We start from the raw sequence: 24,486 nt of genomic DNA on the forward strand, positions 1-24,486 counted from the left end.
ACCACCCAAATTCCTCAGCCCCTTCCCACAGCATTTTTTATTCAGTCTTCCACTGCAGCAAACTCTCCCCTAATGATTTTACAATACACCTTTAAGCTGTAAACGGTGTAGCCGTTGGCTCGCCATGCGGCAACGATCCCTCTGTTGCTGTCGATTTTCTCCTCCCACTTTGATGACACGGACACCAGTACAATCCGTACTCTACCTACCAACGTCATTCCTTCTGGTATTGTCCTATCTTCGCTCAGTCAATTCAATGCCGTACAGTTGGAAACATATCCGGCTCACGACTTGTTCAGCCCTCCTTTGGCAGGTCTGGCTGAATAACATCAAGCGGTATTGGGCCTTGCACTCCTTTGTCAAAACTATTCACTATTTCCTGATCATCCTCGAGAGCAATGGTAACCCCGAGCTTATTGCCTCCACTGAGAACTGAAACTCTGTTCCTACCGCCCTCACCTCCCACAAGTGCTCTTTGGTTCAGGCTCGAGATTTATTGATTGGTTCTCAGTGCAGCGCCAGTGGACGTTTTATTGGGGCCTGAAATCCCAGTTCTGGGCTTCCCACAGTCGCTCGGCAGAAAATAACAAAAAAAGAGTGACACCTACCTTTTGCACCTGTGCCCTCCAGCGTTTCCCGTCGGAGGCCTCCACTCCCTGAGCATTGGAGCGCATTCATGTCTTGGGCATGTGAAGAGAAACGATGGTGTCACGTAGCACTGTAAAGCCAATGGAGGTAGAGTATTCTCATTCATAATAATGGGAACTCCGTAAGTACGAGTTCTAATTGGCCCTGAAATGCTGTATTTTTGCTTCGGCCGTCGCCTGACAATGGCCTAAAGATCCGCACCGACATTTTCCTGATGCACCCACCAGAGATCCCGGTCATGAGGCCGCCTCTCTCTGCGCATCAGAGCACGTGCACATCTAGATTGCCATAGAACTGGATTGGAGTCACCTGGCACTGGGCAGCCAATCCAGGTAAAGTTTCTTCTCATTCATAATGATGGGAACTCCGCGGGTAGTAGTTCTCATTATTATGATTGAGAAACACGCCTTCTGCAACACGACATCACCAATAAAAAATAGAAAAATAGCACATATTTAACATTAATTTAAATTAAAGTTAATAAATGTTTTAGAATAAATATATATTTTTTCAATTTAAAAAGAAAAGTTTGTCAATTATGGTTCAAAATAAACTTACCTTATTGGGCAGTGTTCGTTACTTTAAAATGTGTTTGTTGAAATTTTTTTTTTATTTGTTTTTGCATATTTTAGATCTTTTATTTTGCTAAAACTGTCAATGCACATGCTTTTATCAGCCGCAAGAGTTTTCAGGACATTCACTTGGCAAGAGATGGTTAAATATCGCACTCTTGTCCATGCGAATGTCCTGGCTGTGGGGATATGGAGGATCTGCCAAGTTCGAGCTTGACAGAAGAGAAAAGCCGGTTTTCAGCACATGCGCATTGCTCGCCGAAAACCGGCATTTGTGATTCCTTTACGGGTCCATACACACTCCATACAGACCCAGGGAGGCTGGGATTTCAGGGACATTATGATGAATGAGCACGCTCCCTCTTAAACATCCAGAAACAAATAAGTTATAAAAAAAATAAGATCACATATTTAACATAAATTTAAATTAAAGTTAATAAATTGTGTTAAACAAAATCAAAAAAAATATATATTTTTCTAAGTAAGGTTTTGTAATTAGGGACTAAAATAAACATACCATTGCGGACAAGGTTATTAACATAAAAGGTGTTTCTAAATTTTATTTTTATACGATTTGTATATGTTTTCAAACTCTTACACTGGTAAATGTAGACTGTGTGGCTGCTTGCACCAGGCACACGAGTTTTCAGGACATTCGCTGGGCAAGAGATGGGCAAATAGTGCAATCTCGCCCACGCGAATGTCCTCGCTGTGGGGATGCATTGATTCTGTCAAGCCACAAATTGACAGATCGGAAAAGCCTATTTTAGGCACATGCGCCTTGCACACCAAAATCTATTCCGACTTAGCGAGGCCAGAATTTCAGGCCCGTTAAGTTAAAGGAACGGTATAAAAGCAAGAAATGGTATTTGAACTTCTGATTTCCAGTTTTGATAAATGAGAGTGGGGGTGAAATGATCAGTTTTCATAGCCGCATTAGCACCTCCAGGGGAAGACAATTTTTGCCGAGTGGTCATATCCGCCTCAGGAGATATTGCCCGCTAGTTTGTGGAGGTGCTGCCATGGCAGCGGAGTGCCCCACAGTTAACGCCCTGGGGCACCACATATCAGAGGTGATGTAATCACCGTATGCGGCAACCCCGCTCCGATTCCATGAATGTCCCATGTGCCGTGAGGCTGGTGCGAGCAGATATCAACGCCAGCTTCACGGGTCAGGAAACAGGTGGACATCCGCTCTCAGAGAACTAGTGAAAGGGGAGGCCGCCATCGTTTTTTTATCGGACCACTAATTTCAGCTCAAAGAGGGCGGCTCTAGTGTGGTCCAGTCCACCATCTTGTTGCCCGGCACTCCATCTCCCTTTCATTGATGGGCAGGGTCGTTGAGGCTCGTCAGCACAACATGCAGCTTCCGCGTAGCCCTTACTTCAGTGTCACAGTTGAACGCCGGTTACCGCCCCTACAGGATGTGGAGTGTGCCAGATTGCACTCGGCTTCCTTTGAGGGGCAGAAAGGGCAATTCTGTGGCGGGGGCGAGACTTCTCCGGCAGCTACTAAAAGTCCCAGCTGCAGCAGGTTACTGAAACCAATCTGGCTGCAGGAGAGTATCGCCCCCAATATTATTGGAAACAGCTTTGACCTTTTTTTCGACTTGCGGCAGTCCATCTAGTTCCTTCCCATCAACCCAAAGTGATTAGTCGAGGCAGCCCCTGTGACACAGGTTCCGAGTTCCACCGGACCTAAAACATGGACTCGGAGTCCATTTCCATTGCTTCAATTGTACGGATCAGGGGCCCGTCCAGATTCCTATTCCATTGATCAAGACTGGAATGTTCAGGTGCCTGGCTAGAGACCTATTTCATTGATCAAGACTGGATTGTTCATCGGCCCGGCCAGAGCCCTATTCCATTGATCAAGACTGGATTGTTCAGGGGCCCTGCCAGAGCCCTATTCTATTGATCAAGACTGGAATTTTCAGGGGCCCAGCAAGAGCCCTATTTCATTGATCAAGACTGGATGTTCAGTGGCCCAGCAAGAATCCTATTTCATTGATTAAGACTGGATTGTTCAGGCGCCCGGCCAGAGCCGTATTCCATTGATCAAGACTGTAGTGTTCAGGGGCCCGGTCAGAAGCCTAATCCATTGAACATGGCTGGAGTGTTCATGGGTACTGCCTGCTTTGGACACTTGATTGAATTGTAAACTTCAAACCCCACGACACTCAGCGTCCAGATGCCAGAGGTCCGACAGGAGTTCGCTCTTCTCACTGCTGACCAGTAGCTCCATCCCAAGGTATATTGACAAGGGCAAGGCATTTTACTCTCAAAAGATGATCTGAACACATCTGATCAATGAATGGTTTGATGGTTGACTTCCTTTTACACGTTTGACTGCAGGGAAACTTGATTCGCGATTGGTAGAAACATAGAAAAAAGATGCAGGATTAGACCATTCGGCCCTTAGAGCCTCCACCGCCTTTCAATAACATCATGGCTAATCATTTATTCAGTACCCCTTTCCTGTTTTCGCTCCATACCCCTTGATCCCCTTAACAGTAAGAGCCATATCTAACACCCAATTGAATATATCCAGTGAACTTGCATCATCAACTCTCTGCGTCAGGGAATTCCACAGGTTAACAACTCTCTGAGTGAAGAAGCTTCTCCTCAGCTCAGTCCTAAATGGCCTATCCCTTATCCTAAGACTATGACACCAGGTTCTGGACTTCCCCAACATCGGGAACATTTTTCCCGCATCTAACCTTTCCAGTCCCGTCAGGATCTGATATGTTTCAATGCGATCCCCAATCATCCTTATAAACTCCAGTGAATAAAGGCCCAGTTGAGCCAGTCTCTCCTCATATGTCAGCCCAGCCATCCCTGGAATCAGTCTGGTGAACCTTCGCTGCAAGAATAGCAAGAACGTCCTTCCTCAGACTAGGAGACCAAAACTGAACACAATATTCCAGGTGAGGCCTCACTAATGCCCTGTACAACTGCAGTAAGACCTTCCTCCTTCTATATTCAAATCCACTAGCTATGACGGCCAACATGTCATTTGCCTTTTTTACCGCCTGCTGAATCTGCGTGACCACTTTCAGTGACTGATGAACCGAAACATCCAGGTGTCATTGCACCTCCCCTTTTCCTAGTCGGCCGCCAATCAGACAATATTCTGCCTACGTGATTTTGTCCCCAAAATGGATAACCTCACATTTATCCACATTATACTGCATCTGCCATGCATTTGCACACTTACCTAACCTGTCCAAGTCACCCTTCAGCCTCTTAGCGTCCTCCTCATAGCTCACACCGCCACCCAGTTTAGTGTCATCTGCAAACTTGGAGATATTACACGACATTACTTCATCCAATCGTTAATGTATATTGTAAAGAGCTGGGGTCCCTTCACTGAGCCCTGCGGCACTCCACTCGTCGCTGCCTGTCATTCTGAAATGGACCCGTTTATCCTGACTCTCTGCTTCCTGTCTACCAACCAGTTCTCTATCCACATCAGTATATTACCACCAATATCTTGTGTTTTGATTTTGCACAACAATCTCTTGTGCGGGACCTTGTCAAAAGCCTTCTGAACGTCCAAATACACCACATCCACTGGTTCCCCCTTGATCACTCTTCTGGTTACATCCTCAAAAAATTCCAGAAGATTTGTCAAGCATGATTTCCCTTTCATAAATCCATGCTGACTTGGTGCGATCCTATCACCGCTTTCCATATGCGCTGCTATTGCATCCTTCATGATCGATTCCAACGTGTTCTGCACTACTGATGTCAAGCTAACCGATCTATAATTACCCGTTTTCTCTCGCCCTCCTTTTTCAAAAAGTAGTTTTACACTAGCATCTCTCCAGTCAATGGGAACTGACCCAGAATCGATACATTGTTGGGAAATGATCACCAATGCATCCACTATTTCCAGGGCCACTTCCTTGAGCACTCTGCGATGCAGATTATCAGGCCCCGGGGATTTATCGGCCTACAATCCCATCAATTTCCCGAACACAATTTCCTGCCTAATAAGTATATCCTTCAATTCCTCCTTCTCACGAGACCCACTGTCACCTAGTACCTTCGGAAGGTTATTTGTATCTTCCATCGTGAAGACAGAACCTAAGTATTTGTTCAATTGGTCTGCCATTTCTTTGTTCCCCATTATAAATTCACCTGAATCCGACTGCAAGGGACCTACGTTTGTCTTTACTAATATTTTTCTCTTCACATATTTAAAGAAGCTCTTGCAGTCAGTTTTAATATTCCCTGCAAGCTTCCTCTCGTAATCTATTTCCCCCCTCTTAATTAAACCCTTAGACCTCCTCTGTTGAATTCCAACTTTCTCCTAGTCCTCAGGTTTGTTGCTTTTTCTAGCCAATGTATATGCCTCTTCCTTGGCTTTAACACTATCCTTAATTTCCTTTCTTAGTCATCGTTGAGCCAACTTCCCAGTTTTATTTTTACTCCAGACAGGGATGTACATTTGCTGAAGTTCATCCATGTGATCTTTAAATATTTGCCATTGCTTATCCACCGTCAATCCTCTGAGTATCGTTTGCCAGTCTATTCTAGCCACATCACGCCTCATACCGTCGAAGTTACCTTTCCCTAAGCTGACGACCCTTGTTTCCGAATTAACTTTGTCACGCTGCATCTTAAAAAGAAATTCGACCATATTATGGTCACTTTTCCACAAGGGTCCTCGCACAACAAGATTGCTAATTAGTCCCTTCCCATTACACATCACCCTGTCATGGATGGCCAGTTCGCTGGTTGGTTCCTCGACAAATTGCTCTAGAAAACCATCCCTAATACACGACAGGAAATCCTCCTCCACCGCATTGCTACCAGTTAAGTTAGCCCAATCAACGTGCAGATGAAAGTTGCCCATGATTACTGCTGTACCTTTATTGCACACATCCCTTATTTCTTGTTTGATGCTGTCCTCAAAATCACTACTACTATTTGGTGGTCGATACACAACTCCCACTAGCGTTCTCTGCCCTTTGAAATTCCGGTCTCCATCCATACAGATTCCACATCATCCGGGCTAATGTCCTTCCTTACAATTGCATTGATTTCATTTTTAACCAGCAACGCCACCCCGCCTCCTTTTCCTTTCTGTCTATCTTTTCTAAATGCTGAAAACCCTTGGATATTGAGTTCCCAGCCTTGGTTCCCCTGGAGCCATGTCTCCGTGATGCCAATCACATCGTGTCCGTTAACTGCTATCTACTCAGTTAATTCATCCACCTTATTCCGAATACTCCTCGCATTGAGGCATAGAGCATTCAGGCTTGTTTTTTTTAACACACTTTGCCCATTTAGAATTTTGCTGCAAAGTGGCCCTTTTTGTTTTTTGCCGTGGGTTTCTCAGCCCTCCACTTTTACTATTCTCCTTTCTGTATTTTGTTTCTGACTCCATTTTTTTCCCTCTATCTCCCTGCATAGGTTCCCATCCCCCTGCCATATTAGTTTAACTCGTCCCCAACAACACGAGCAAACACTCCCCCGAGGACATTGGTTCCAATCCTGCCCATGAAACGATTCCAATGTCCCAGGAATTTGAAACCTCCGTTCTGCATCACTTCTCAAACCACGTATTCATCTGAGCAATGCTGCGATTCCTCCTCTGACTCGCACGAGGCACTGGTAGCAATCCTTTTGAGGTCCTACTTTCTAATTTAGCTCCTAGCTCCTTAAATACGTCTCATCCCATTTTTTTTTACCTATATCGTTGGTACCTATATGCACCACGACAATTGGCTATTTACCCTCCCTTTTCAAAATGGCCTGCACTCGTAGAATAAGTTGAAACCCTGGGTGCAGCCACCAGGCACCCCGCTGCAATAAGCGACATAGATGCATAATTTAAATAGGCCCGGTTAGCTCTGTCCATAGTGTAATTGAAACTCTTAAATTTAAGGTCGTTAGTTCGAGACCAACGTTGGCCGACCGAATGTTAACCTTTTATGTTGATTTAACGGTCTATCCGAAGCTCTGCAATCCTGTGGCAGTATCAGTGCGCTGGAAACGGGTCTTTATCCGGCAGCTTTTGCTTCATGTAATAATTGGCTGTTTTAAGTGTAAAAACTGCCCTCCGCTTCACCGAAGTGTCAAGGACGATATTTTAGATGCTAAGTCAACATCGAGTCACAGAATGATACAGATCCCACCGTCCTTTGTGACAGCGCATTCAAGATCATAACAAAGCGCTGTTTATAAATGACTTTCTCATGTCACGTCTGCTGCTTCCTCGATGTGCTACTGGGCCAAGGACGTGGCCACTCTAATTCTGTGATTGTCGGCGGTTATGTTGGGACAGAGTTTTCAATGGAAAGTCACGTATGCATTATGAAGGTCAGAAGCAGTGGAGATTGTACCTTCTGACCAATTCTGATCCCGCCAGAAATGTCTGCCTCTGAATTCCTAACTCTTTTTCCCATTTTCCTACATTACTTGAAGGGGCAAAATACAGGGCTTTGGTGAAAGATCAGGGGAGAGGAAATCATGGGATATCTCTCCCAAGGAGCAAGCAGAGGCACAATGGGCCGAATGGTCTCCTTCTGTGCTGTATGATTATATCATTCTATGTTTGTTTGAAATGGATTCTGACGAGAATGACCTGTTTCAGGGGATGAAGTGAGTTAAATTCGAGAGCTCTTCAGAATGTTAACGTGCAAAATCAATTTCTTGGGTGACTTGTGTGGTTTTGGTCGGTGAATTGTCTCCAGAAGACAACGGAGTCATCATCAAAGGTGTTCTGTCGTATGGAGGATGACTTGCTTCCATGCCAAAAAGGGATGAATTCACAGGTGTTTCAATTAACGACCGAACATTCCAGGTCCCGAACGACATGTTGAAGGGTGGACGATGCATGTGCATGGATTTTGTTTAACGTGTGTCGGCTGTTGCATACCAGGCACCATGCGGGCTAGAGAGAGCTAGGTCTTGGTCAAGTGGCAATGATTAACCAAGACGACTGGAGACCAGCACTGCTGCACAGAACTAGTGTGCACACAGTGTGGGCTGGCAAGTGCTGCCCATAGGCACACGCTTCCTCTGGGCAACAAACTCACGCCTCTCGTTGGCCCCAATCACTTCTCTCTTCAATCGCTCGCGGCTCTTGTGCCCCACCCTCAACGCTCCTGCTCTACCTGCCCAGGCTCCAATCGCCGCCCTGGACCTTGATGACGTCCAATCCAGTTGTCACTTCACTACCGTCAGCCCGCTTGAACATTGCAGTGGTATCCACTGCTCCAGGGCCGCCACACTTCACCAGAGACCGCCACGCTGCTCCAGGGTGCCCCACGTCGTTCTAGAGGAAACAAGCTGCTCCAGGGCCCCCACATTGCTCCAGGCTCTCCACAAACCCACACAGCTCCAGGGACCCCCACACTGCTCCAGGTGCTGCCAAACTGATCCAGCCCCCCCCCCACTCGTCCAGTGGCTGTCACACTGCTCCAACGCCCACCTCCCTGCTCCAGGGCCCCCCACGCTGCTACTGGGCCCCCCATATTTCTCCACGGCCCCCACACTGCTCCAGGGGCCGCCATACTGCTCCAGGGCCCCCCAGGCACAGCCCCAGGACCCTTCACACAGCTTAAGGGTCTGGCACGCTGCTCCAGCGGCCGCCACACAGCTCGAGGTTCCGCCACAATGCTCCCGGGCCCCCTAAACTGCTCCAGGGGCCGCCACTCTGCTCCAGCAAACCCACACAGCTCCAGGGTCCGCCACAATGCTCCCGGGCCCCCTAAACTGCTCCAGGGGCCGCCACTCTGCTCCAGCAAACCCACACTGCTCCAGGGCCGCCCACACTACTCCAGGGGCCACCACACTGCCCCAGGAGACGCCACACTGCTCCGGGTACAGCCACACTGCTCCAGGGCCCCCCACACTGCTCCAGGGTCCCCCAAACCGCTCCAGGTGCCGCCACACTGCTCCAACGCCCATCTCACAGCTCCAGCGACCCCCACACTGCTACTGGACCCCACATTTCTTCAGGGTCCCCACACTGCTCCAGGTCCCGCGACACTGCTCCAGGGCCACCCACACTGCTCCAGGGCCACCCACACAGCTCCAGGGCCCCCACAATGCTCCAGGGTCCCCCAAACCGCTCCAGGTGCCGCCACACTGCTCCAACGCCCATCTCACAGCTCCAGGGCCACCCACACAGCTCCAGGGCCCCCACAATGCTCCAGGGGCAGCCACATTACTCCAGCGGCCGCCACACTGCTCCAATGGCTCCGACGCTGCTCCAGGAACCGCCATACTGCTGCAGGTGCCAACACACTGCTCCTGGGACCCCACTCTGCTCCTGGGCCCTCCCACACTGCTCCAGTTGCTCCAACGCTGCTTCAGGGTCCGCCATACTGCTCCAGTGTCCTTCACGCTGCTCCAGGGGCCGCTACACTGCTCCTGGGCCCCCCACACTCTTCCAGGGGCCGCCACCTTGCTCCAGCCCCCTGCCCTGCTCCAGGGGCTCCAACGATGCTCCAGGGGTCGCCACGCTACTCCAGCGACCGCCACAGAGCTCCACGTGTCGCCACACTGCTCTAGGGACCACCACGCCGCTCTCTAGGGGCCGCCACGCTTCTTTACGAGCTGCTCACCGTTTATGGCCTCTCCCAGCCCTGATGGTCTCTCGCAGGTCGGTGCCGATACAATGGAGTAGAAACATTGAGCATCTTTGGTGTGGGACTGAATGACGTGATTTTTGGTCGCTTTCAGCCCCATTTACGGAGGACCATATGTGTGACAGTTTCTGGAGCCTCTGTGAGGAAATTCTGGCATAGAGAGCTATCGGACGTCAGGATGGCTGAGCGGTCTAAGGTGCTGCGTTCACGTTGCAGACATCTCTGGCGGCGTCGCTTCCAATTCAACTTCTGATATGCGATTGTTTTACTTCTCCATGCAATTGCATTTTAAGAAATTAGTAGCCCCTTCTTCTTTTGTCCAGTGATGTGTTCCTGTCAGAAAACGAACTGGTTGTTCTCCTACAGCAGCGAGGGTTAACGAGTACGCCCTAGAAAAATTTTCAAAATTATTACAAAAGAAACTCATGCAGATGCTAGAAATCGGAATTTAAAAAAGGGAATTCTATTTCCACGAAAGGTCATCGACCTCAAACGTTAACTATTTCTGTCTCCACAGATGCTGCCTGACCTGCTGAATATTTCCAGCATTGTCTATTTTCATTCAAAATTATGAGGTGTTTTATATCGCGCAAGTAGGGAGAAACTGCTTTCACTGGTGCGTGGTTCGGAAACGAGAGCGCATAGATTTAAAATAATTGGCAATGTATTGGAGACATTTAGAGAAGTTTCCACACAGAGCGTTGTGAAGATCTTTTAAACATTACCTGAAACGAAGGTGGACTCAGATTCCAGAGGAACTTGCAAAGGTCAGCTGGACATGTATTTGAAGATAATTAATTATCAGAGTTATGTGGAGAAAGCTGGGGTGTGAGAGCCGGCAGAGGCAGGATGGCCCAAATGCTCTCATTCTGTACTGTAGGATTCTATGATAAGAAGGTCCTAGGATTCTGTGACTCCGGTCTTTTGTGCATCCCCCATTGTCTTCACACTACAAGTAATCTGCCATAATCCTGCGTCAGTGCTTGGAATTGGCTCCCTAAACCCTGCTGTCTACTCCTTTAAGATGCTCCTTAAAACATTTAGGTTTGAGGAGTTTTTTGGTTACGTGACTTAAAAGCTCCTTCTTTGGATTTTGTTCCCATATTTTTGATTACACCTCTAAGAAGCGCATTGGGACATTGGGAGATCTCCTGGCAGTGGGGAGTGAGCCATGGCTTATCAAACTGTGCGAACACTTTACTGAACACGTGTCTTTGCATATGTTTGTTACGTTAAATAAATTAAGGCATCTGACGCTTCTCTGCCTGCTCTACTGTGGTCCAGTGAGACAGAATTTATTACAAGGTTCTGCTTTTTTGAAAAAACAAAAATAAATATTACTTCAGAATTATCCAGATTCCAATCAATGCTCTCACCCTGACATGATATGCAACATGCAACCTTCGCTAGCATTGCACCAAAAGGTCACCACATCCCAGGGAAATAAACTAGTAAACTGCTCAAAATACACAACGGATCGAGCAGCATCTCAAACAAAATTAATCTTTCCATGTGTTGACCGAAATCGGAACTACAATGATGCCATGTGAAAGTTTGAACAGTGTGTGTTTATAAATACAATCAAATAAACTACCAGCACAGGAGGAGGAGGCCATTCGGCAAATCGCACCCGTGCTTTAGCTTTGAAAGAGCAATCGTGTGTAATGCCACACTCCCGCTTTTTATCCAAAACCCTGCAGGTTCCTCATCCTCAGGTACCTGCGTAGCTCCAATTTACAATTATTTATTGTATCAGCTTCCATAATTTTTTTCACGTAGACCGTTTCAGAGCAGGAAAATACTCTGAGTGGAAATAACGCCGAATCATCCCTATTTTGCCAATGATTTCATATCTATAACCTCTGATTAATGATCCACTCGTGCGAGGGGATATATATTTTTTCGCTCTCTACTCTATCAATTATGATGAATGAGCACGCACCCTCCTAAACACCGAAAAACAAATAAAAAAATAAATAACAGATCACATGTTTAACATTCATTTAAATTAAAGTTAATGAAATGTGATTATAAAAATCCGAAAAATATATATTTTTCTGAGTAAGGTTTTGTAATTAGAGATTAAAATAAACATACCATTGTGGACAAGGTTATTAACAGAAAAATGTGTTTCAAATTTTCATATTTTATAAGTTTTATAACTCTTCCAGGGACAAAAGTAGACTGTGTGGCTGCTTTTACCAGGCACAAACGTTTTCAGATATTTTCTGGGCAAGAGATGGGCAAATAGCGCCATTTCGCCCATGCGAATGTCCTGGCTGTGAGGATCAATTGGTTCTCTCAAGCCAGAACTACACTGATCGGAAAAGCCGGTTTTTGGCACATGCACCTTGCACACCGAAAACTATTCCGACCCGGCGAGTCCAGAATTTCGGGCCCGTTAATGCAAAGGTATGGTGTAAAAGCAAGAAGGGGTCTTTGAACTTCCGACCTCCAGTTTAGATTAATGAGAGTGGGAATGAAATGATCTGTTTTTATAGCCGTGTTAGCGCCTCCGAAGGCAATACATTTTTTGCCTAGTGTCATATCCGCCTCATGAGAAATTGCCCGCTAGTTTGTGGAGGTGCTGCCATGGCAGTGGAGTGCCCCACAGTTCACGCACTGGGCCACCACATATCAGAGGTGATGTAATCACCGTATATGGCAACCCCGCTCCGATTCCATGAATGCCCCATGAGCCGTGAGACTGGTGCGAGCAGATATCAACGCCAGCTTCACGGGTCAGGAAACAGGCGGACATCCGCTCTCAGAGAACTAGTGAAATGGGAGGCCGCCATCGTTTTTTTATCGGCCCACTCTGGTCGGCTCAAAGAGTGCGGCTCTATTGTGGTCCAGTCCACCATCTTGTGGCCCGGCTCTCCATCTCCCTTTCATTGATGGGGAGGTTCATTGAGGCTCATCAGCGCAACATGCAGCTTCCGCATCGCCCTTACTTCAGTGTCACAGTTGCACCCCGGTTACCGCCCCTACAGGAAGTGGAGTGTGCCAGATTGCGCTCGGCTTCCTTTGAGGGGCAGAAAGGGCAATTCTGTGGCGGGGCGAGACTTCTCCAGCACCACTAAAATCCCAACGGCAGCAGGTTACTGAAACCAATCTGGCTGCAGGACAATATCGCCCCCAATATTATTGGAAAAAGCTTTCAAGTTTTTTTTAGAATTGCCACAGTCCAAGTAGTTTCTTTCTATCAATCCAAAGTGCTTAGACCTGCCAGTCCCTGTGTCTCAAGGTGCGAGTTCCCTAGACCTACAAAATAGAACCGGTGTTCTCTTCCATTGATTAAATAGGACTATCCAGATGCCCGGTCAGAGTCCTATTTAATTGATCAAACCTGGAGTGTTCAGGGGCCCGGCCAGAGCCCTATTCCTTTGATCCAACCTGGAGTGTTCAGGGCCCGGCCAGAGCCCTATTCCACTGATCAAGACTGGAGTGTTCAGGGACCCTGCCAGAGCCCTATTCCATTGATCAAGACTGTAGTGTTCAGGGACCTGGCCAGAGCCTTATTCCATTGATCAGGACTGTAGTGTTCAGGTGCCAAGCCAGAGCCCTATTCCATTGATCAAGACTGGTTTGTTCAGGGGCCTGGTCAGATTCCTATTCCATTGATCATGACTGGAATGTTCAGGGGCTCTGCCAGAGCTCTAAACCATTGATCAATATTGGAGTGTTCATGGGCCCTGCCAGAGCCCTAAACCATTGATCAAGATTGGAGTGTTCAGGAGCGCTCCAGAGCCCTAAACCTTTGATCAAGACTGGAGTGTTCAGGTGCCCGGCCAGAGCCCTATTCCATTGATAAAGACTGCAGTGATCACGGGCCTGCCAGAGCCCTAAACTTTTGATCAAGACTGGAGTGTTCAGGGGCCCTCAAGAGCCCTAAACCATTGATCAAGTCTGGCGTGTTCAGGGGCCCGGTCATAGTCCTAAACCTTTGATCAAGACTGGAGTGTTTAGGGGCCCGGCCAGAGCCCTATTTCATTGATCAAGACTGGAGTGTTCAGTGGCCCTCCAGAGCCCTATTTCATAGATCAAGGCTGGAGAGTTCAGCGGCCCTGCAAGAGGCCTATACCATTGATCAAGAAAGGACGTTCAGGGTCCCTCCAGTCCCATATTTCATTGATCAAGACTGAAGCTAGCAGGGGCTCTGCCAGAGCCCTAAACCATTGATTAAGACTGTAGTGTTCAGGGGCCAAGGCAGAGCCCTATTCCAATGATCAAGACTGGATTGTTCAGGGGGCTGGTCAGATCCCTATTCCATTGATCAAAACCGGAGTGTTCAGGGGCCCGGCCAGAGCCTTATTCCTTTGCTCTCGACTGTCGTGTTCAAGGATCCTGCCAGAGCCCTATACCATTTATCAAGACGAGAGTGTTCAGGGGCCCGGGCAGAGCCCTATTCCATTTATCAAGTCTGGAGTGTTCAGGGGCCCGGCCAGAGCCCTATTCCATTTATCAAGACTGGAGCGTTCAATGGACCGGCCAGAGCCCTATTCCATTTATCAAGACTGCAGTGTTAAGGTGCCCTTCCTGCTTTGGACACTTGATTGAGAACAAAACTTCAAACCCCACGACACTCAGGATCCAGATGCGGGAGGTCCGACAGGAGGTCGCCCTGTTCACTGCTGACCAGTAACTCCATCCCAAGGGGTATTTACAAGGTCAAGGCGCATTACTCTCGTAAAATGATCTGAACAGTTCTGGTCAATGAATGTTTTGATAGTTGACTAATTCTGATCACGCCAGAAATGTCTCTGCATCTGAACCCGTAATTCATTTTAACATTTATTCCACATTCCTTGACGGGAAAAGTACAGGGCTTTGGGGAAAGATCAGGCGAGAGGAAATCATGGGATAGCTCTCCCAAGGAGCAAGCAGAGGCAAGATGTGCCGAATGGTTTCCTTCTGTGCTGTATGATTATATCATGCTATGTTTCTTTGAAAAGGATTCTGACGAGAATGACCTGTTTCAGGGGATGAGGTGAGTTAAATTCGAGAGCTCCTTCAGGATGCTAATAACGTGAATGATCAATTTCTTGTGTGACTTGTGTGGTTTTGATCAGTGAACTTTCTCGAGAAGACAACGGAATCATCATCAGAGGTGCTCTGTCGTATAGACGATTACTTGCTTCCATGCCAAAAAGGGATGAATTCACAGGTGTTTCAATGAAGGCCCTAACATTCCAGGTCCCGAACTACGTGTTGAACGGTGGAAGATGCCTGAGCGTGGATTTTGTTTAACGTGTGGTGGCTGTTGCATACCAGGTACCATACGGGCATGACAGAGCTCGGTCTTGGTCCAGTGGCAAGACGACTGGAGACCAGCACTGCTGCACAGAACTAGTGTGCACACAGTGTGGGCTGGCCCGTGCTGCCCCTGGGCACACGCTTCTTCTGGGCCCCAAAGTCACGCCTCTCCTGGGACCCGATCACGTCTCTCTAAAATTGTTCCCTGCCCTGGTGCCCCACCCTCACCACTCCTGTTCTAGCTGCCCAGGCTCCAGTCACCGCCCTGGACCTTGCTGACGTCCAATCCAGTTGCCCTCTTCACTACTGTCAGCCCGAATCAGGTTGCGCTGTACATTGCAGTTGTATCCGCTGCTTCAGGGGCCGCAACAATGATCGAGGGACCAGCACGCTGCATCCATGACCGCACGGTGCTCCAGGGGCCGCCACATTGCTCCACGGGATGCACGGTGCTCCAGGGGCACCACGCTGCTACAGGTGGCCCCACGCCGCTCCAGGGGAACCCACACTGCTCCAGGGACCGGCACACTGCTCCAGGGCCCCACACACTGGTCCAGGGGCCCCCACACTGCTCTCGGGCCCCCAAACTGCTCCAAGGGCCACCACACTACTCCAGGGGCCCGCAAGGTGCTCCAGGGACCACCATACTGCACCAGGGGCCGCCTCACTGCTCCACGACACACCACACTGCTCCAGGGCCACCCACACTGCTCCAGGACCCCCTACACTGCTCCAGGACCCCCCACACTGCAACAGGGGCCGCCACACTGATCCAGGGCCGCCACACTTCTACAGTGCCCCCCCCCACACTGCCTCAGGGCCCACACGGAGCTCCAGCGGTCGCCACACTGCTACAGGGCCCCCCGCACGGCTCCAGGGCCCTCACGGTGCTCCAGAAGGCGCCACACTGCTCCAATAGCCCCCACAATGCTTCAGAGGCTCCCACAGTGCTCCAGTGGCCTGCAGACTGCTCCAGGATACTACACAATGCTCCAGGGCCCCCCACACTGCTACAGGTCCCGCATGGTGCTCCAGAGGCCGCCACAATGCTCCAATACCCCCCACAATGCTACAGGGCCTCTCACACTACTCCAGTGGCCGCCGCACTGCTCCAGGGGCCGCCACACTGCGCCAGGAGCCCGCACGGTGCTCCAGGGGCAACCACACTGCTGCAGGGGCCCGCACGGTTCTCCAGGGGCCCCCACTCTGATCCTGGGGCTGCCACACTGCTCCAGGAACCGCCACACTTCTCCGGGGAGCCGAGGCACTGCTTCCGGGGCCGGCACAATGCTCCGGGGGCTGCGATACTGCTTCAGAAACCGCAACACTGCTCCAGGGGCCGGCACACTGCTCCAGGGCCCCCCACACTGCTGCAGAGGCCGTCATGCAGCTCCAGTGGCCGCCACACCGCTCCAGGGGCCGCCACACACGCTTCAGGGACCGCCACACTGCTCCTGGGCCCTCCACACTGCTCTCCAGCGCCATATGCACTGCACCACCGGCCGCCACACTGTTCCAGGGACCGCCACGCTGCTCTCCAGGGGCCGCCACGCGGCTCCGACGGCCGCTCGCCATTTTTGCCCCCTCCATGCCCTGATGGTCTTTCGCTGCCGATACAATGTAGTAGAAAATTTGAGGGTCTTTGGTGTGGCTGAAGTGATGTTGCGCATGGTCACTGAATCTTTCAGCCCCATTTACGGAGGACCATAATGTTACAGTTTATGCAGGCCTCTGTGACGAAATTCTGGCAGAGCGAGCTATCGGGATTCAGGATGGCTTAGCGGTCTAAGGTGATGCAATCACATTGCAGACATCTCTTGCGGCGCAGATTCCAATTCAACTTCTGATATGCGATTGTTTCACTTCTCCACGCAATTGCATTTTATGAAATTAGTGTCCCCTGCTTCTTTTGTCCAGTGATGTGTTCCTGTCAGAAAACTAAATGTTTGTTATCCTTAGAGCAGAGAGGGTTAAGGAGTCCGCCAGAGAAAAATATTTAAACTTGTTACTAAGGAACAATACTGCAGATGCTGGCAATCGGAAATAGAAAAATGAAATTCTGTTTTGAGGAAAGGTCATCTACCTCAAACGTTAACTATTTCTGTCTCCACAGATGCTGCCTGACCTGCTGAACCTTTCCAGCATTGTATATTTTAATTCAAAATTATGAGGTGTTTTTGATAGAGCAAGTAGGGAGAAACTGCTTTCACTGGTGAGTGGTTCGGAAACCAGAGTGCATAGATTTTAAATAATTGGCAATTTATAGGGGACATTCGGAGAATTTTCCACTCAGAGGGTTGTGAAGATGTTTTAAATATTACCTAAAAGGAAGGTGGACTCAGATTCCAGAGTAACTTTCAAAAGTCAGCTGGACTTGTATTTGAAGAGAATTAATTATCAGGGTTATGGGGAGAAAGCTGGGCTGCGAGAAAATTAGACAGTTCTTTCAAAGAGCCGGCAGATGCAGGACGGGCCGAATGCTCTCATTCCCTGCTGTATGATTCTATGACTCCGGTCTTTTGTGCATCCTCCATTGTCATCACACTAAAAATAGTCTGCCATAATCCTGCCTTAGTGCTTGGAAATTGCTCCCTAAACCCTGCCGCCTCCTCCTTTAAAATGCTCCTTAAAACCGTTAGGTTTGAGGAGTCCTTTGGTCATGAGACTTAACAGCTCCTTCTTTGGATGTTACTCCCATATTTTTGATTACTCCTCTATGAAGCGCATTGGGACTTTGGGAGATCTCCTGGAAGTGGGGAGTGAGTCATGGTTTATCAAACTGTGCGAACACTTTACTGAACACGTGTGTGTGTATGTTTGTTACGTTAAATAAACGAGTGCAGCTGACGCTTCTCTGCCTGGTGCACTGGGGTCCAGTGAGACAGTATTTATTGCAAGGTTTTGCTTTTTGCGAAACAGCAAAAAGAAATATTACTTCAGAATTATCCAGATTCCAATCAATGCTCTCACCCTGATGTGATTTGCACATGCAACCTTCGCTACCATTGCGCCACAAGGTCAACACATCCCACGGAAATAATCGAGGAAACTGTTCAATATACTCAACGGATCGAGAATCATCTCAAAAATATTTAAAATGTCCCCGTGTAGACAGAAATCGGAACTACAGAAAAGGCCATGTTAACTTTGAACTGAGTGTGTTTATATATTGAATCACAGAAACTACCAGCCCAGGAGGAGGCCATTCGGCAAATCGCACCCGTGCTTTAGCTTTGAAAGAACAATCGTGTGTAATGCCACACTCCCACTTTTTGTCCAAAGCCCTGCAGGTTCCTCATCCTCAGGTACCTGTGTAGCTCCAATTTACAATTAATTATTGTATCAGCTTCAATCATTTTTTCACATCGACCGTTTCAGATCAGGAAAATACTCTGAGTGAAAATATCTCCTCATCATCCCTCTTTTGCCTCTGATTTTATATCTATAACCTCTGATTATTGATCCACTCGTGCGAGGTGATATATATATTCTTTCATTATCAAATCTATCAAAACCTATCATCATCTTTAAAACATCTATTAGGTCACTTTTAATCCCATCTGTTGCAAGGAGAACAACCCTCACGTTTTTATCCTTCCGTCATATCTGTAGTCCCTCATCACTGGAACATAGAAACATAGAAAATAGGTGCAGGAATAGGACATTCGGCACTTCGAGCCTGCACCACAATTCATTATGATCATGGCTGATCATGCAACTTCAGTACACCACTCCTGCCTTATATCCATACCCTCTGATCCTGTAGCCATAAGGGCCACATCTAACTCTCTTTTGAATATATCTAACGAACTGGACTCAACAAATTTATGTGCTAGCGAAGTCCATAGGTTCACAATTTCCTGGGTGAAAACCTTTCTCCTCATCTCGGTCCTATATGGCTTACCCCTTATCCTTAGATTGTGATCTCTGTTTCTGGACTTAACCAACATCTGGAACATTGTTCCTGCATCTAGCCTGTCCAATACCGTCAGACTTTTGTGTGCTTCTATGAGATCCGATCTCATTCTTCTAAATTACAGTGAATATAAGCCTACTTGCCGAGTCATTCTTCATATGTCAGTCCTGCCATCACGGGAATCAATCTGGTGAACCTTCGTTGCTCTCCGTCAATAGCAAGTATGCCCTTCCTCACATCAGGAGACCAAAACTGCACACAATACTCAAGGTGTGGCCTCACCAAGACCCTGTACAACTGCAGCAAGAACTCCTATACTCGAATCCTCTCGCTATGAAGGCCAACATGTCATTTGCTTTCTTAACTGCGTGCTGTACCTGCATGCCTACTTTCAATAACAGATGTACCATGGCACAAACGCCTCGTTGCACCTCCCCTTTTACTAATCTGTCACCATTCAGATAATAATCTGCCTTCCTGTTTTTGCCACCAAAGTGGATAACCTCACACTTATCCACATTATACTGCATCTGCCAAGCATTTTCCCACTCACGTAACCTGTCCAAATCACCCTGCATCCTCTTAGCATCCTCCTCACCGTTCACACCGCCTCCCAGCTTAGTGTACTTGGCAAACCTGGAGATATTACATTCAATTGCTTCGTCTAAATCATTAATATATATTATCAATAGCTGGGGTTCCAGCCCTGAATCTTGAGGTACCCCACAAATCACCATTCTGAAAATGACAAGTTTATACCAACACTTTGCTCTCTGTCTGCCAACCAGTTCTCTATCCACGTCAGCATATTAGCCCTAATTCCATGTGCTTTAATTTTGCACACTAATCTCTTGTGTGGGACCTTGTCAAAAGGCTTTTGAAAGTCCAAATACATCGCATCCATTGCTTCTCCCTTATACTCCCTACTAGTAACATCCTCAACATCCTGGTAAACTTTCTCTGTACTCTATCTGACGCCGGTCCATCTTTCCAGAATTATCAACAATACTCCAGCTGAGTCCTAAAAAGCGATTGATAAAATTGTAGCATTATCTCTTTGCTTTTAGATTCCATGCTTCCATTTTTCAACCCGAGTAAGCCTTATTGGTTTTGTAACCACCTCTTCAACTAGCCCTGCCACCATTAATGATCTGAGTATATGGTCTCTGCACATCAGCACTTTTCAAAATCGTGCTGTTTATCGTATACTGCCGTTTCATATTAGTCCTCCCAAAGTACACCGATCCGCATTGAACACTGCTAAGATTCTGCCCAAATCAGCATCCCAGGGACTATCACAGCTAGACAGATATACACAGTCTAACACAGCTAGATATATGTACATAGTTTCTTGCACAGTTGGACAGGGTTAGCGAATGACTCTCACAAATGGACATGGATACCCAGGGACAATCATAGATGGACAGAGCTACCCAGAGACTGACAGCACAGCTGGCAATGTCTGGGGAATAATTTCTTGCATCCAAAGCAACATGCAACTCTGCGGTACAGAATCCAGAAAGGGAAAAAGACAGAAGTTAAATGCTCGAACATGGATGAGCTTGCACCACCTACCTTTCAGTTAGCAGCAGAACGTGCTGAATGATTGTGCCACTGAGACTGCCAGTGGCATTGTTGCGAGATATCGTAAACCAGGGTGTTAGCGAGTTAAAGATTCAGTTTGCTACGACCAGAATAGCTATTTACTCTATCAGTTTTTCTTTTCCACAATAAAGAATGTGACCTTCATTGTGCACCACGAAACTGCACACTGCAGACACCTACATGTCACCGTGAACCAGCTCTCCTGTAAGGGGTGCAATGTCCCTTCCAGTCTTTCCGTGCCTTGTTTGTTGCGAAATATCCAGATTGGCCCGAATCCGAAGTTAATTTTGAATTCCTGATCTGCAGTCCCGAGAATCATTTTAATGGCTCAGATCAGTGAATGTCATCGATCACATCAGAGTACATGTTCCAGTTTCTAAAACCAGGGAATGGTGTCTTGACCACCTCTGTTCAATCGGGAAGTTCTCCCTCTACTCCTCTGTATCTGTTTCCCAAAGTGGATCTAAAGTTCCATAAGGCTGGTGACCATATTTTCTTTATTGGATCCTTCTGATTTCACCTGCTCCCAATTGGCAATATTTTCCAATCCTCGTCGCAATGCTCCTCCTTGCATTATGTCCAGATGGAGGAAATTCAGTGATGTGGAGTATAGAAGCTAGGATTGATCCCCTTCGACCAAAGAAAGTTAAGTGGAGATTTAATAGAGGTGTTATAAATTACGGCAGGGGAGGGTGTTATTAGAGCCAAACTCTTTTTACTGAGAAGACGGTCGGTAAAAAGAGGCCATAAAATTACGAGAATTAGTTAAAACAAGCCAGAGTGAGGGAGATGGTTTGCAGAGATTTCGTATTTACTCACTGAATTGTTTCGATCTGAAATGCATTGTTTGAGAGGGTGGTGAAAGAAGATTCAATAGTAACGTTAAAAAGGGAAGTTAAAATTTAAAAAAAACTATCGAGATATGTGATAAGTGCAGGGGATTGGGGCGAGTTGGATGACTCTGCCTAATGACCTCGTTCTGTTATGTGAGATTCTATGATTCGAAGTCAGATCTTTGACAGAATCCCCTACCAGCGATTTCCCCACCTCTCCCATGTTCCCACCGTTAACTCAATGGCAGCAACCGGGACCTCATTCACTGGAACACTCACACCATCGGAGCCGATGGAAGTGCTTCTTTTAAAAGCCATTTCAGAGCTCAGTAGGAATTTCAGCAATAGTCGAGACAATGATACAGATTTTTACCGAAGTCAATCACAGCGGAAAAGTTGTATAAAGCAAGGATAACAGGAAAGACAAATATTATAACGGAATCTAGGCGGGTGGATGGAGTTAATGTACAGATCAGGCAGGATTTCATTAAATGGCAGATAGGCTTGAGGGTATGAATGGCCGCCAGCTATATTCCTAAAATTAACAACAACTAGTATTTATACAGCGTCTTTAAGGCATTGCTCGAGAGTGCAAATCAAATAACATTCGACACAGAATCACATAAGGAAATATTAGGGGAGGTAACTGAAAACGTAATCAAAGATGTAGGTTATAAGGTTCGTCTTAAAGAAGGAAAGAGATGCCGAGAGGATTAGGGAGGGGATTCCTGAGCTGAGGGCCTTTTCCAAATGAAGGCAAAGCCAGCAATGGTAGAGCGGTTAAAATCGAGCTGCACAAGCGACCCGAATTAGACGAGTGGTCGTTATCTTGGGGGTTGTGGAACCAGGAGCATAATCATGATGGGTGAACAGGTCCTAATGCGAGTGAAATTAGAAACTATGTGGACACCACATAATTGGTTAAAAGGCTACCACCCGCCCGCCGCCACCGCGTCTCGACCGAGCACTTACACCAACTGCATGTACCCAATATTGCTGAAGTATGAATTTAACTGGGAGTGCCTCAAAATCTTAAATAATCTTCCTCGTACAGAAGCTTTCAATTAAACATTGGTACACAAACACTTCATCTGGAATGTGATCTGATAACTCGGATGGGAAAAGGACGTTGATTTGAATTGTCATTGATATATTAGCGAATTTTATATTTTTATGACATTGAGAAAAATATTTGAAGATAGTGGGTGCGGAAACTGAGAAAATGTTGTGTGGCAGTAACTGAAGAATTATGATTGTTTTGTTCAACAACTGAGTTCCAAAACTTTCATAAGTTGGAATAGAATAGAATAAAATAGAATAAAATAGGATAATACAAAAAAAACATATTAATACAGAAAAAGATTTGGGGATCAGCCTATTTTTGACTCAGTATCATATCGTTGAGTGAAACTGTTCTATGCCAGCAACAAACTGGCGGTAAACATTTGGACAGTTAATGCGTGCAACCACTTAAAAAAAGCAGAAGTAGACGCAGTTTGCACTCGGGAAACTCTGTGCTGTATTACACAGTATTACATAGTATTTAAAGCAGGGAAACAGGCCATTCAGCGCAACATGTCCATGTCTGTGTTTTTATTCTCCACTCTCTATAGGTGATTTGAGAATGACTGTCATTGACATAAAGGCAGCATCTAACAAAGTGTGGCATCAAAGATTTCGAGTAAAAATCTCCCTCTGGGTTGTGGTTGTTGGAGGTCAATCATCCCAGCCGCTTGGTATAGCTGAAGCTGTTCTTCAGGGCAATGTCCAAGGCCGAATCATCCTCAGATGCCTCATCAATGACCTTCACTCTACCATAAATTTAGAAGCGCGGAGATTTGCTTATGACTGTAAGTTCCATTCACAATTCTTCAAATAATGAAGCACTCCATGCCCACATGCAGCAAGACCTTGACGACATTCAGCCTTGAGCTGATAATTGGCAAATAACATTCAGACAACAAAAGTGCCAGGCAGAGAGCATCTCCAACAAACGAGAGTCTAATCAGCCTCCCTTAATATTCAACGCTATTAACATCGCTGACTCTGCGACCATCAACATAAACTGGGTCTCCAATGATCAGAAACATAACTGGACCAGCCACATAAATACTCTGGCAAGAAGGGCGGGTCAAAGTTCTGCAGTGACTGTCTCCCATCCTGAACTCCCCAAAGTTGTTGCACCATCGACAAATTAGAAGTCAGCATTGTGATGGGATGCTCTCCACTTGCCTGGATGCGTGCAGCTCCATCCACATTCACGAAGTTCAGCACCCTGCAGGACAAGCAGCCCGCTTGATTGGAGTCCCATGTACCACATTCCACTTTCACTCCTTCCACCACCCGCGCCAGTCTCTACAGTGTGTACCATTTATAACATGCATGTCCGTGTGGGGAAGGAGCTCCCACAGTGCGGTTATGGAGGGAGTTTCAAGATTTTGCCCCAGCAACAATGAAAGAGCGGCGATATATTTCCAGGTCATGATGAATCTTGACTTGGAGAGGACCTTGTAGATAATGATATACCAATGCGCCTGCTGCCCTCGTCCTTCAAGTTGTTACAGTTCGTGTATTTGCGAGGTGATGCCGAATAAAGCTTGGTTGCTGGTCTCGAGTGCTCGCTTTTCATTATGGTCTATGCCTCCGTTCTGTTTCTGCTTCGGGTCTCGGGCGCTAGATCCAGCTTATGGCCCCTATCCCGCTCTGCTTCCGCTGCTGGTCTCGGGCACTAGATCCACCTTATTACCGCTGAACACACTGTGCTCCCGGTGCTGGTCTCAGGCACTCGCTGAATTTTGTACAATGGTCAGTTCCATTCGCAACTCCTCCGACAATGTGGCGCACCATGTTTCACCATTTTGAATAATAACCCGCGTTGTGTCATTTCATATGATTTTTTGACGTCTCTGATACTGGAAAATAGTTGAAGGCTGCTCAGTAAGATTATACTAGAGCAGATATTTTTTACTCAATTTACCTTTCGGATTCTGACGGTAATTAATCTGAATCAGCGACCTGGATGACCAGGTAAGGCTGTGTAAGACTTCATAA

Source organism: Pristiophorus japonicus, unplaced genomic scaffold (assembly GCF_044704955.1).
Source record: "Pristiophorus japonicus isolate sPriJap1 unplaced genomic scaffold, sPriJap1.hap1 HAP1_SCAFFOLD_30, whole genome shotgun sequence".
NCBI classification, from domain to species: domain Eukaryota; kingdom Metazoa; phylum Chordata; class Chondrichthyes; family Pristiophoridae; genus Pristiophorus; species Pristiophorus japonicus.